The 14822-nt window shown below is 43.1% G+C and overlaps 1 protein-coding gene across 2 annotated transcripts in view; it reads left to right on the forward strand.

Annotated features, from left to right (window-relative positions):
* MAPK4 (mitogen-activated protein kinase 4) overlaps positions 1 to 14822 on the forward strand; it is a 147751-nt gene that overhangs the window by 43328 nt on the left and 89601 nt on the right. Inside the window, exon 2 of one of the 2 annotated variants that reach the window (XM_074952361.1) lies at positions 10654 to 10830. The exons of the other annotated variant lie outside the window; for it this stretch is intronic. The gene's annotated coding sequence lies outside the window, so the exon portion shown is untranslated. The remainder of the gene's footprint in view (positions 1 to 10653; positions 10831 to 14822) is intronic. 2 annotated transcript variants of the gene reach the window in all.

Here is a 14822-nt window from a genome sequence, read left to right on the forward strand (position 1 = left end):
TTTGCTCATCATCATTATTTACAACCTTTACATGCAGCATCTTTGATATTCTGGAATTTGAATTTGTGCAAGTTCTTGATGGTATCTCAGAGGAGTAGCAGAAACAGTGCCTGATCCTCCTCTTGATGTACACCAGTGTTTCTCAGGAAGAACTTTACTGAAGTCAGCTGAGTTGCACTGGTGTGAGATCAGAAGTAAGCCCACAGTATCTTTTATGTTAGTCTGCTCCTTCTTGAGTGTGCACAGTATACAAATACACATACACTGCTGGTGGCACATTTCTTTTTTGTAATAAAAGGCTGTAGATACCAATCCAAGATAGCAAAGTGATTTGCCATGATTAGGCATCATGTTTTCACTCATACTAATTCATAAGGAGGAGATTCCCAAATAATCCATTAGTTAATAAAAGAATTCCACCACTTCAATAAATACACTCATTTTTTTTCTAATAAAAAGTAAATCAAACCAAAAAACTTATGGTTGGTAGAATTAAACCCGGCTGCAAATGGAGAATTGTAACACATGTAACAAAAGATTGTAGCTATAATACCAACCTGTTTAGGGATAGATCATGTCTAGTTTTCTGTGAAGTACTTGGGAATGCTATAAAATAATAAAAGTGAGGACTAGGACAATGAGAGTAAGAATTAGCTTGCTAAAATGACCAGGTAAGAGAAATGTATGGATCTCAATGGGGGATTGTTAATACATCACTAGGTTGGGAACTGGGGTTTCCCAGTTTAACATCCCATGCAGATATTTTATTTGGGCTGATTGCAGAAGGCACATTGGATAGCAAGGTCATGTAATGAATAATTTTTTCAAGGCATTATCTGGTTTTCCTTTTGGAATCTATGATTTTAGACCAGTATTTCATCTTCTTACATTATCTCCCAGTGGAAAAGTGATCCTGTCCCATTTCTGCTCTGTATTCAGGTGATCTGACACTTCACACCATGGTTGAATTGCTAAGATTATCTGACTGTGGGTCTGCTGAGTGAATATCACTTCTACACTATTTCAGGTCTATTTAAGTCTCCGTGTGCCTTGCATTGCTTTCCATTCATTCCATGATCAAATTAGTGTTGTCTAATTCCCTCAGTGTAATTTGGCCTGACCATAAGCACAATAATTTAAAAAGAAAAGTCCTTCCCTCATATAAGCAGGTGTTAGGAGAATATCCAGTTGGACCATACTGAATGGTATCGCTGTGCTTTTTGTTGGAGTGTTCATTTTGTGTATGTGTGCTTAAATCCAAATAAATTGTAAATATTCACCACCATTCAGGCCATGATACTGGACTGCTATGCTTGCATCCACTTTTAGGGTGGAGGGTATCTTGTCTTGCAGACGTTAGTGTGTGGGGCATTTTGATGCTGGATACCTGGCGGAAAAACCCTCCTACAGATTATTCCATGGCATCTTTTAAATTTCACACAGAGCAAATAGGACTGTTTATTTTTAAGATCTCATCTAAAGGAACTACAAACATTAAACTGCATAGAATTCAACTTCCCTGTCACAGAAGGGTAAAGGTCTGGATTGACCTTGTGGGCAACGATCTGTTACAAACCCGACTTTTAGGCTATTAGCCCTTATCCAAGATTATCTTGCCCTGAATGCCTTGTGATCTTTGGGGACTGCCAGTTACAAGGATTAAAAATGTAAGACCTCACACCTGGTGATGCTGACCAGAATAGCTGTTGCTTCTCCCAAAAATCCTAGTATGAGAGAATGAAGAAAACCTCCATGCTGGCAAAACTAATATGATCTGGTCCTGGGTAGCTTGCATGTTACTGAAGATGTAGCTCTTGCTTACATAGCATCCTGCAAAGCAGAATTGTCAAGGCATGAAGGATCCCAGAGGAACAAACTGTTTTGCTGATTAATTAAAAAGCAGGTTACACTAGTGCACCTGTGACACCTAAGAACATAAGAATGGCCACGCTGGATCAGATCAAAGCTCCATTTAGACAGTATCCTGTCTTCTAACAGTGGCCAAAGCCAGGTGCCCCAGAGGGAATGAACAGAATAGGTAATCATCAGTGATTCATCCCCTGTCATCCAGTCCCCACTTCTGGCAAACAGAGTTTAATCATTGATGGATGTATCCTCCATGAACTTATCTTGTTCCTTTTTTGAACCCAAGTGTATTTTGAATCTGGTGTATTGTGCTTTGCTAGCGCACCAATACCCAGGAAAAAACTGAAGCAGCATTGTTCCCTGCGCTGCTACTTCTCTGCCTGTTTAGGAAGATGAAAAGATGAAGGTTAAAAAACAAGCCAAAACCCACACCTGCAAAACCCTGTGGGAGCTCATTGATTTGAGCCAGTAATGAAAAAATACTTCATCACTGCCTAGCTGTAGTTTACTAACAGAACCATTAGTATACCAGTAATTTCTCTCAGGTCTCCCACCCCCTCCGTAAAGGTGATCCACATTAGAACATGCGCGGCAGAAGAAGCTGGAGCATTATGCCGGTGTTAGTATCTATAGTGTGGCAAAGTACCTTGTTCTCCTCAGCAGATTCAGTCCTTTTTAGCCTTGGAAACACCAGCTTGGGCAAGACAAATACTTACAAGTAGCACAGGATCTGGTTATTCCTTTCCCTGATCGTGCATGGTTTGGCTTCCCTTCTGGGGAGGGAGTATAGCCTCCCTTCCTGGAGGGGTTCTATGTCTTGCGGCCCTCAGCCTACTAACAGCTTCCCTCCCTTCCACGGGGGGGGGGGGGGGGGTTAAAAAGGTCTCCAGCAGTTGGAGCCAGCTGAACCTAATTAGCTCCCTAGCAACCCCTTTTCCAGCTGAACCTTATTTCCCCCTGGTTCTCCTCAGTGGACAGGGAGATGCCTTTTAATCTCCTGGGACTAATTACTATCCCTCCCTTTTTTGTAGCTGTTTGTCCTGGGTTTACCACAATAGCCTCTGATTGTTCTGCTTTAAACAATCCCTGCATAATAGGAGATGATTCTGAATGCGGGGTGGCTTTGCTTGTCACAATAAGAAAGAACTTAACTCAGTGAGGAGTTCAGCACAATAACCCTCTAATTATGCAACTTCCTTTGTATGGATCCAAGTGCCATTCATTGCCAGTGCCTTAGCGCACAGTCTTGTGATTCTTTAAGGGGCCTCGGGACAGGACGTCTATGATAGGAAACAGTGGTGCAGAGGTAAATGAGGACAAGCTGCACAAGAACATGACTTGTTCTTCAGCAACATTTGGAAAACTAAGTTGTCTGCATCACTGATTGCATTCATGGTATGATGTGGGGAGGCGCTACCTCTCCCCTGAAACTTGACCCAGTCCTGGGGAGTGGATTGTTGTCTGGGGCTCAGTTTTCCCCTTCCACTGAAATCCAGTCCTTCTGCTGGTCTCCCAGTGTGCCCTCATCTGTAGCCCAGTTGTACAGCCCCAGAGTATTCTGCAGAGCAGGAGTAAGTGCTGGGCTGATGCAGCTCTTCCTCCTCACCTAGAGGTGGCATAATTTAGGTGGTGGAATCTCCTTCCTTAGAGGGTTTTAAGGCCCGTCTTGACAAAGCCCTGGCTGGGATGATTTAGTTGGTGTTGGTCCTGCTTTGAGTAGAGGTTGGACTAGATGACCTCCTGAAGTCTCTTCCAACCCTAATCTTCTATGATAACGTGCAGCTCGTCTATCGTAACGCTGTGTGAGGAGATGGGAGATGCTAAGGAGCATGGCAGAGTAAATGCAGACAGGCTACTCTGGTGGGAAAGGCGGCAGAGGAGAGTAGTAGAGTTAGGAAAGAGGCAAGGTGGCTGCATTTAAGTAGGGCTAGATTCAGGCCAAGACCCTGAGCTCCTTGATTCATACAATGTCAGAATCTCAGATTTCATTTGAATAAGGGGAATGCTCTAGTCCTCGTGGTTGTGGGGAAAAGCTTTAAAATGTGAATCAAGTGCAAACCAATGCTCTGATATCTGCATACAGCCTGATAGCTGTGAGATAGGGAAACTGTCCAGTTCTTCTCAATGGGGCATTATTGCCAAGACCTGTGCTCTGGGGAAGCCAATCCAGTGGTTGGTAGGGGGCAGGGGTTGAGTGACTCCGGTAGTGGGAATTCCATAGGAAAACCTTCTGCTGGTTCCTACTAGTTCATGTTGGTAAGTAGGTTTTGGAATAGAGAATCAGGCCCGTTAGGCGACAATTCCTATGGAGCCATCTTGTAGGGAACAGGAGAAAGGAAAAGCTGCAGGGAATTTGCCCATCTCTCATCTGCCACTAGCACCTGCATCATCGGAAACAGAAAACTGTCGAAATCTCTGAATCATGCACACAGCCAGTCTACTAGAACGCCCATTTGTTATTATTTCATTCACCTTCCCTCACGCTGCTTGCCTCTCTCACCAGTCGTCATGAATATAGGGGGAAGGGTAGCAACCTTTATGTATCCTTAGCAGCTGTACTGGATTGCCTTCCCTGTAAAGGGTTAAGCAGTTCAAATATCCTAGTTGGCACCTGACCAGAAGGACCACTGAGGGAAAAAAATACTTTCAAATCTGTGGGGGAAGGATTTGTTTGTGGTTCTGTGTGTTGTTCCTTCTCCAGATGGAGGGAGAAGCCAAGCAGGTACAATATCTCCTGAAAAATATACCTGGAATAATCCATTTAAAACCACAGAAACTGTGAGTAGGGCAAGGAAATGCATTAGGTTATCTTTTGTTTTGGCTTGTTAATTTTCCTATGCTACAGTGGTAGTCTCATTCCTGTTTTTGTAACTGAGCTGAGCCCAGAGGGGAATCCTCTATGTTTTAAATCTTTTTATTACCCTGTAAAGTTACCTTCCATCCTGATTTTGCAGGTGTGATTCTTTTACTTTTTTCTTTATAAATAAAATTCTTCTTTTAAAAACCTGATTAATTTCAGTGTCCTGAAGACAAAGGGTCTGGTCTGTGCTCACATTGCTAAGGCAACTGGTTGGTATTTTTATTCTCAAGCCTCCCCAGGAAAGGGGGTGAAGGGGCTTGGGGGATATTTTGGGGGGGGATAGGGCTTCCAAGTGACCCTTCCCTGAATATTTTGTGTAAATCACTTGGTGGTGGCAGCAATATCAATCTAAGGAATTCGTGCCTTAGAGAAGTTTTAACCTAAGCTGGTAAAATATAAGCTTGGGGGGGTCTTTCATGCGGGTCCCCCCATCTGTACCCCAGAGTTCAGAGTCTGTGTGGGGGAACCCTGACATCTGTTCTGTCTTTTCTAGTCAGACTGCAAGCTCTTTGGGGCAGGGAAGGTCATCTATTGTGTTTGTACAGCCCCAGCTGGTGGAAGCTACCACAGTACAACTAAGCAGGCAAGGTGATGGGGCAAGAAGGAAGGCTGTTCTAAAGGCCTTTGGTTAGGAGAAGGAGAGGACAATTAAGTGCTGCTGGGGAAGTGGAGAAAAGGGAGAATTAAATCTTGTTATGCTCCTGCCAAGATCAACCCAGGCTGTTTTTTTAATATAGCAGTTTATAAAGAAGCTAATAAGCTGAGAGCATACACCAAGCATACCTCATAGTCTTTCCCAGAATGCCCTCTTTGCTGCCCCAGCCCCATTTTGCAGCACATTAGTTAGTTTAGGACCTAGTCTTCTTGTCTATTCAGGAGTAAGGGTTTGCAGGATCAGGACCTTTTAGAATACAAGGTCCCCAGGCAAGGGATAGGCCTTTTGTTCTTTAATTGGCTCCTGTGGTGCTGTGTTAATAATAACCATCATGTGGCAACACTCACAGTTTAATTATCCATCCAACTAGGGAGAACTCCAGACTTCCAACAAATCCAGCAAAAATAAAAGGCTTATTTGTTAAATAGTATTTATCTGAGAGTGCCTTTGGATCCTATACCTTATATAGGAAGGAACCCTAGCAATTCACCAGGCATAAATAAACCACATGGAAATTTTAGTTGAAGGTTGTCTAACAGCATAAAAAAAACCCCCATATCAAAGAAGAAAAAAATAGAAAACATCACAGACTCCCTAAATACCGTAGACTGGCACAAGAATCTAAGTAAGCCAGAGAGACTAACGTGTCACTAAAGAACACAGCAGGGTGAATTTAAAGTGATTCTGTAAAAGAGTCTGAACAGCAACATGGGAGCAAATCCTGAGTGCTTTGCTTGAACACTGTACTCAGTGGGATTGTGCGTGTCTATAAAGTGAGCAGGATCTGGCCAGCTTGCATGACTATATTCATGGATATTTTATTTTAAACAAAAATTGAAAGTCCTTTCCATGCACTGTTGAAACCCAGATATAATTGCTCATGCATTAGACCCATAAAGTGAAACCAACCAACATCCAAACAGTGTGAAGGGCACAAAGTAAATCAACAGAACAAGTAGCTGCTAGTATTCTTTATTACTGGTAATATGGTAGGACCAAATAGCCCCAGTTGTAGGCTCTTGCCATGCTAAGTTCTGTGTAAACAGAAATTACACATAGTCCCTACCCTTAACAGCACTAAAGTACAGAAAGTCAGTGAAAAGTGTGTTAAAATGTTAATATCTTTTTAGTTTTGATAATGTGATTAAATCCATGCAAAGAAATTTCTTAGGTTATTTTTGTCTTCGCAGTGCTCCTTTAAATATTCCTGGTAAATTTGACTGTATAGTTCCCATTGTCATTTTCTTCTTCTTTTTATTGAAAAAGATGTGGTACCCTCTTCTAATGGTCTGAACACTGGATTGGGAGCCAGTGTGCCACAAAATTGATGCCTGTCCTTGGGCAGATAGAAGACCAAGATTCTCCGAATCAGGTGTCTAAATCCACACGTGGGCACCCAAGTAAAAATGGCCTGATTTTCAAGGTACTGAGCACTCACCACTCCTACTGACTTCAGTGGGAGCTGTGGGTACACAGCAGCTCTGTCAGCAAGCCTTATGTTTAGATGCCTACACTGAAGTTTTGAAAGTTTTGAAAACTGCTTATGGCCTTAAAAAGAACAGGAGGACTTGTGGCACCTTAGAGACTAACACATTATTTGAGCATAAGCTTCCGTGAGTTACAGCTCACTTCATCGTAGCTCACAAAAGCTTATGCTCAAATAAATTGGTTAGTCTCTAAGGTGCCACAAGTCCTCCTGTTCTTTTTGCGGATACAGACTAACACGGCTGCTACTCTGAAACCTGCTTATGGCCTTAACTCCTCTGCACATCCATTTCCCCATGTGCAAAGACGGTATAATGATGCTGACTGTTGTGTTGCTGAATTAGTTTGTCTGTAGAGTACTTTGAAGGTGACGAGTGCTTTATCAATATTCCATATCATTATTATCCAGGGTGTACTGTTTATGTTGTGGGGTATTTTTTTTTTTTTTTTTAAGATTCTCAAAGGCTGTTGCAAGGCAACAAGACTGCTTGTGACAGCCAATGGTCAGACTCTGGATGTCTCACATAGCAATTTAAAATCAACCCATTCCCCAAACAATTAAGGAAGAACCAACTGGGGGGAGTGCAAGTGGGGTGTGGTATAAACCTGCCCTCCTTTCAGCTCTGACAATTAGGACATTATGCAGCTAAATCCCATGCTATTCCACAAATGCAAGAGATTGAAATATAACTATGTTCCTGGGTGACAAAATACCCTTAGAATCTATGACTCCTGTGCCGTTTTTACAAGTCCTGGAGAAGGTTACAGGGAACCATGCTGCGCTAGCACTGGCAATGAACTAATAGATCCAGTAGGTCTCTTCTGTCTCTAATTTCTGATTCTGTGATCATGCTGGGAGCCTGAAGCTGAGCTAGGAACTACAGTGATGTTCTGTAAGTCATGTGTATTTATAATTTATATAATAGCTAAGATTTATGGTCTGCAGATATCAAAGCTCTGTCTAAAGGAGGGTATCCTTATCCTTATTTTATAGATATGGAAACGGAGGCATAGGCTGATTAAGTGACTTGCCCAAGTTCCCCGATCATGTCAGTGGCAGATTTAAGAATAGAACCCATCCGTCCTGCCTCTGAAACCTTTGCCCTACCCTAGGCCCTGTTGTTTTCTGTATTTCCACTCTCCCGTTCTTGCCTGCTTTTTAAAGCATCACCAGTTTAAATGGGAGGTTGCCTCACTTTAGATAAGCTATTACCAGCAGGAGAGTGTGGTGGGAGGAGGTACTTTTTCATGCTTTTTGTGTATATAAAAAGATCTTCTACACTTTTCACAGTATGCATCCGATGAAGTGAGCTGTAGCTCACGAAAGCTTATGCTCAAATAAATTGGTTAGTCTCTAAGGTGCCACAAGTACTCCTTTTCTTTTTGCGAATACAGACTAACACGGCTGTTATTCTGAAACCTGTCATTAATCTGTCAGTAATCTTTCCGGGCATCCAGGTGCCATTTATCATAGGAGCCTTTCCTGTGCACACTGCGGAAGGAAACCAGCTCTCAGCACTGATCTGGAAGATGACAAGACCTTTTCATGTGGACTTGTAACCGGTCACAATAATGACAGAATCACTTGTCCTGACATGGTGAGGTGGTTCTCCTTCTGCCAGGGTTGGTTATATCCCCTTCATCCTCGACATGGTGCTTCTCCTGCATGTGATCTCTGTCATATCTGGAATTTCATAAAGTCTGAATGCAGCAAAATATGGATGGGTGATGTCTTCCCAGCGAAGGGCCATACTGACAACTGGCCACGTGTCCTCCTGAATCTGAGGGGCCTTTCTACTGCACTCCTCCCTCACCAACCCACCAGCCACAAGCTTGCCTCCTCATCATGTCCACCTGCTGGATAGATTAACTGTTCAAAACAGACAGCCCTACTGTGGCACTGCATTTTCCCTAACGCTCCCCCAGAGTGCTTTAAAATGGGTGGCAGTTGTATGGCCCAGTCACTTTTTAATATCTGATCATAATCTCACATCAGTTGGACTCCAATTCCTAGTTCAATTTAAATGGACTAAGTATTCCATCATCCACAGCTAAATGGCATCACTGCTATTTTGATGATCATTGTAGGTTTGTTATAGCGATTTTCAAAAGGCCACTGAAATGATGCTTTTTCGTTACAATGGGCTTTGGGAATCAAGAAGAGGGAAAGTAGATGTGCCATTACTGTTATGCTCATGGACCCTGACAGAGCTGGCCTCCTGAAACTCCCATTGTATTAGGCCGGGCACCTCCTAGGATCAGGCCTTGCATTAGTTATTGGGCCAGGTAGGCAGCATGAGATGGTTGTTGCCTACTGTGGTAGCTGTGCCTTAACCTTCTGGGTGGAATTGTCACATCTTTTATTGCCTGGTCCTGGACTTCCTCACCTCGGGGGTTTCCTCCTGTATGAAAGGGCAGCCATATGAAAATCACAGATGGCCACATCCCTCAGGCCGCTGGTGCTGCTAAGATAGAGAACCTGTTGTGTGTTTGCCTTCCTGCTGTCGTGCAGCATTCTGTCCGCTGTTGGAGCTCTGCCCTAAGGGCCAAATCCTGATCTCAATAGGCCAGGGAAAGGGGACATGCCGTGGCAGTGAGGAGGGGAGCATGGCATGCCACCCCCCCCCCCGCAACCCACAAGGCTGCTCTGCGGGTGTCACTGCTTCCTCAGGGCTGTAATAGCCTCTGCCACTGCTGCAGCCCCACCACCATCCATAGGATTGAAAAATGGAATCAAATAAGCAGGGGTCCATCAAGCATGTCCTGGCCAGCCATAGTGCCATGTTGTCCTCTGTCATGGCAGAAGGTGCTTCCATGCACCCTGTGTCTGGGCTGTCCTATTCCAATCCCACTGTGCAGTGGAACCACAGTATTTCCACTACCTGTCAGGCATTCTTTTATTGTGGTGGGCAGGGTAGGATTTTCCCCTATGTCCATGGTGTTCGCCTCATAGTAGATTCTCCTTGCTCAATCTATAGATAAAAAGTGCTACATAAGAGCTAGGTGGTAGTCTTATTATTACTCTTCACCATTTTCCTTACCAAGCCGGCTTCCTGAAGGAGTAGAGTTGAATTTATACAACCTTTCTGATCCAAAACCCACCCAACAGTTTCACGGTACCCAATAGTACCTGACAGTTCCAAAATACTGTCTAAACTTTCAGAACACATGTTCACACTGAATCTTTGTGCATTTTTCTCACAGGCGTTGATGCATCTGGGGCAGATATACAACTACTGCAGTATATCCATGGACTGAAATTAAACGGTTTCTTTTTTTCATAATGCACACTGCATTTGACTGTGCCAATTATTAACAATTACGCTGACAAGGAAAATGTTGATCTCCTTCCATTTTACATAAAATATTCCGATGGGCTCAGGATGGTGTCTCTCTCTTCTGATCACGCTTTTGACTCTCTCCCCTCTTGATTTATTTGGTGGTGGTTCTCTTAGCACAGTGTCTCATCCACTCACACCTGGCCACAGCTTCCTTGCTTTAGTTAGCACCATTCACCATGGGTTCAAAGCTCAAAAGTGGCCTCAAACATGAGTGGTGTAAACCCTACCCATGGAGTGGGAGGGAAATACAGAGAAGGGAATCTAAACTCTAACTTGTCTTAGTGGCTAGTTACTGCAAATTATGGGTCCAAATTCTGGCTTTAGATTTGTACACAATTCCCCCTGAAATCTGGAGTTGTCCTAGCTCACATTCAGTTCCCATGCCTCTTTTCTGAAACTGCCAGCAAAGGTACATGCAAGTTTGGATGACTGTTTTTGTTATGCAGGCACGCACGCATAGGACACTAGACTAAGGCCTTGTCTACACTTACCGGGGGTTCGACATGCGGCAATCGATGCAGCGGAGGTCTCCTGCCGACTCCTGTATTCTACCTGAATGAGAAGCACAAGGGGAGTCGAAGGGAGAGTGTCTCCAGTCGACATCGCGTAGTGTGGACCCCGCGGTAAGTAGATCTAAGTATGTTGACTTCAGCTACGTTGTTTAGATCGATCTTCCCCATAGTGTAGACAAGGCCTTAGACTAGGAATTCACTGTTTTTCCTAGGTCACTGACCCTTCTGTGGCACTAGGTCAACTGGCCTGGATTTGAACCAGAAGCCTAGGCTTCATCTCTCTTTGCCAATCCTGTGAACCACCAAATCTTTCCCCTCAGGTTTTAAGCTACTGAAGCCTCCTTTTTGCAACCTTCACAGCTAAAACTCTGATACATGTGTAATTTCTTTGCCACATGGGCTTGTGAATTGTCCTCTTCCTTGTTCACCTTCAGCATCAAGGTGCCATCTTTTCAGGACCTTGGGACTTGATTTTTTTCCCTCTCCCTTTTCCTTCTTGTTCAGGTTTTCTCCATGTGACTTTACCGTGCAAGTTTGCAGTGTTGTTATATATAGTGTTGAGATATTACATCACCCACCTTGTCTTTCTCTTTACCGTGCAAAGCATCCTATGTGCTTTGGATTGTCCATTTAGTTGCAATATTTGATTTCCATGCTGAGGGCTTGACATTAAAACATCCACATTTAGTAGTAGCCACACCGTGGCATCTGAGATGCTGCATTTTGTACTCTAAATAAAGGGGAAAGAAGTGGTAGCCAAATTACCAGTCTGGTGACTGTTGGAAAATGTTTTTTAGTGGCTACCAGGATCCTGCTTGCACCTGTCTGCACCTTGCATCCTAACTTTGGTTTGTTTCTAGTGCTGTGTATCTTTCTTTATCCATTCACTAAATCTCTATTTAAATACTGACTCCACAGTGTCCTGGCTTGGTACAATTCTCTTCTTCCAGGAGGTCTGTGACTATTCATTGTAGTAATTTAAAACAGAGCTTAATGTTTTGTATTTGTCTTATTATTACTTTTTAATTTCTGCTAAAGGACAGAAAACAAAAACAGTATCATGTACCATGCCCTGGGTGTTTCCAGAAAACCCACTGTTAAATCCACAATGAAGTAAAAGGACGATCCTGCTGTTAAATTAATGGGACAATTCTTGTGATTAAGGGCTGCGAGACTAGACCTAAAGTTTGCATACAGAGTGCAACAGGAGCATATCCCATGATGCTAAAGCCTCTTCTAAACTTCACCCAGTTTAATTTTTCTCTCTCCTTTTTGGGTCATTATAAACACTGGATGAAATCTAGTCAGTCACAGCTCATGATCCCAACTTTCTCACTGTGATTTCACGCCTGCATGTACTGCTTCACTTCAAAGAGCCTGTGAAACCCCAAAACATTAGGATGTAACTTGTCAGTTAATAAAGGTACATACAGCGCTATCCAGCTGAAGGGAGAGTCAGTGCAGGGTTGGTTAGACAGACCTGAATGTTGCTTTCAGGACATGTGTTGCTGCTGTGTTGTAAACAGAGCATGGTGGGAAACCGGTTTTTTTGACCCATGAGAATTTTCTGAGATTTTTGAAAAAATTTCCCATCACAAATGGGTTGAACAGTCAAAAATCTCAATTTTTTCCGCAAACCGATTATCCAAATAAAAAAAATTCTGATCCAGTCATTTTATTTTGATAATTTTGCAACTTCTTTTTAAAAATGTTAACCTTTTAAATTTTTACCTTTAAAAATAACTAAAATTTCAAAACAAAAAGTTTCAAACCGAAAAACCCAAAACATTCTGGGTAAAAAAAAAAGACAAGTGGAAATGGGAGGTTGTCAATTTTTTCCAGTTTTTTTTTCTAATTGGGAGATCCCTTTCCCATGAACAGTTTCTGTTTTGACAAATTGGCATTTTCCAATCAAAAAGAGGTTTGTGGAAAATTCCCAGACTGCTCTAATTGTCACTGTACACTTATATGGCACTCGCCAACTGTTCATCTCAAAGTGCTTTACAGATGCTGATTAAATCCATGATGAAAGCAGCTGGTGATTATTAGATAGAAGAAAATAATCCTAGTTAATGACTGACTCAGCAAAAGAGCCATGTGATGAGTTAGCGAGTGCTCATCCGCAATCCCCTAATAATCCACCATATTGTTGTTGGGGGAAGGGAGGGGTTATATGGTTTCAGCACTGTTGGCCTATAGTTGGCCACATGTAGATGGTACCTAACCCTATTTTAAGCAAACTAAAATCTTGGACGGAGCAAGGCTGCAAAACTGTTTGAGAAGTTGGGTATTTGGTATAGAGGACTGGTGGCCTAGTGGGTGAGGCATGAAAGTAGGAAGCAGGGGTGCTGGATTCAATTTCCCAACTCTTCCCATGTGATCTTGAGGGCCTCATTTCTGCACCTCAGCTTCCCCATCTGCAAAATATGGATGATAATACCCACCATTGTAAAGCATGCTACAATATATATAGTACGTGATGAAGCTATGGGGCTCCCTACACAGACTCTACTCTGTATAAGACATTGTTTTGCTTGGGCTGTATTATTTGTTTATAGGACTGGTGCCACTTTCTTCCTGTTGCATAGATCTGTACTGGGATCTGTGCTGTTCAACATACTCAGAAATTATCTGGAAAAGGAGTGAACAGCGAAGTGGCAAAATTTGCAGACGATACAAAATTACTCAAGATAGTTAAGGCTAAAGCAGACTGCGAAGAGTTACAAAGGGATCTCACAAAACTGGGTGACCAGGCGACAAAATGGCAGATGAAATTCAATGTTGATAAATGCAAAGTAATGCACATTGGAAAAAAATATTCCCAACTATGCATACAAAATGATGGGGTCTAAATTAGCTTTTATCACTCAAGAAAGATCTTGAAGTCATTATGGATAGTTCTCTGAAAACCTTGACTCAGTGTGTAGCAGCAGTCTAAAAAGCTAACAGAGGTTGATAATCCTACAGTGTAATGGGGCTGCCACTTACTGAGTGCCCCTCATTTCCAGAGGTCCCTCTGCAGCATCCACCTGTTCTCCCTCTTTAGGGCCCCTTCTGAGCTCTATTCAGTCTCTTGTACGAGTAGACCCATTCTCCACGTGGAGCTGGTTTATCGACCACCAACTGTCCTGCATAGTTCTTAATATCTCAAAAATCAAGTGCAGCAAGGCAATCCAAGAGTTCGCACTTATCTCTGGCTCTTCTGCCACCCACATGGAGCTCTTTTTCGGCCAGCATCTGTTCTTCACAGGGTCACCACTCCTAGCCATTTCTAACTGGTGCTCAGCCTTCCAGCTCCGGCTTCCTTTTCCTCCCAGCATCTCCCCTATTCTGAGGAAGAAAGCAGTTTATATACTGCCCTCCACCAGAGAGCTCTCTTGACTGGCTGGAAGTGAAGGGAGCATTGCCTTCACCCTACACTACAGGGCTTTTGGTTCCAGGCCCTTAAAGGGACAGTGTCCTGGGTTTTTTCCCCCTCCATCCAACTACTAATTCCTGAATACCATTTCTTTGGCCTTTGTTCGTTCTAGCTTCCTGGAATGGGATCTTCTGGCCACATCTACTCTTAAAGGGCCAGTGTAATCCATTACATGCAGTGTGGAACAGTGCTGATCAATCTGATTATACCTGTGTATTCACTGGCTCAGCACAGGTAGGGAGTGTTACCTCCCCCCCCCCCCCCACTTCACCTTCTGCTTGAGAATATTAGTTTGAAAGCCCTGGAGGTAGCTTGTGCAGTTAGATGAAATCCTAGCCTTGTCTAAAAGACTGCTACACTCATTTGGTGTTCCAGTCCTTGTGGTATTGACTCCTTTCAGTGGATTTCAAGACTTATTGTGCCTCCAGGTAAATCTGCATCTCCGTCTCCAATAGAAGCCAATATTTATTCTCACTTATTATATTTACAGGGGCAGGAATTGGAGTCCCATAGTACCCAAAAAGTGACCTGCCTATGTTCACACAGCAGCCCAGGTGGTGGTTTGTAATAAGAAGACTGAAGGAACCATACTCCCTGCTCCTTGCTCTAACCACTAGTTTATCCTGCTTCTCTGGAGTATAATTTCTAGAAGGAACTACTGCACTAACATGTAATTCTTAGGGTA

This window comes from Natator depressus, chromosome 5 (genome assembly GCF_965152275.1).
Source record: "Natator depressus isolate rNatDep1 chromosome 5, rNatDep2.hap1, whole genome shotgun sequence".
In the NCBI taxonomy this organism is placed as follows: domain Eukaryota; kingdom Metazoa; phylum Chordata; order Testudines; family Cheloniidae; genus Natator; species Natator depressus.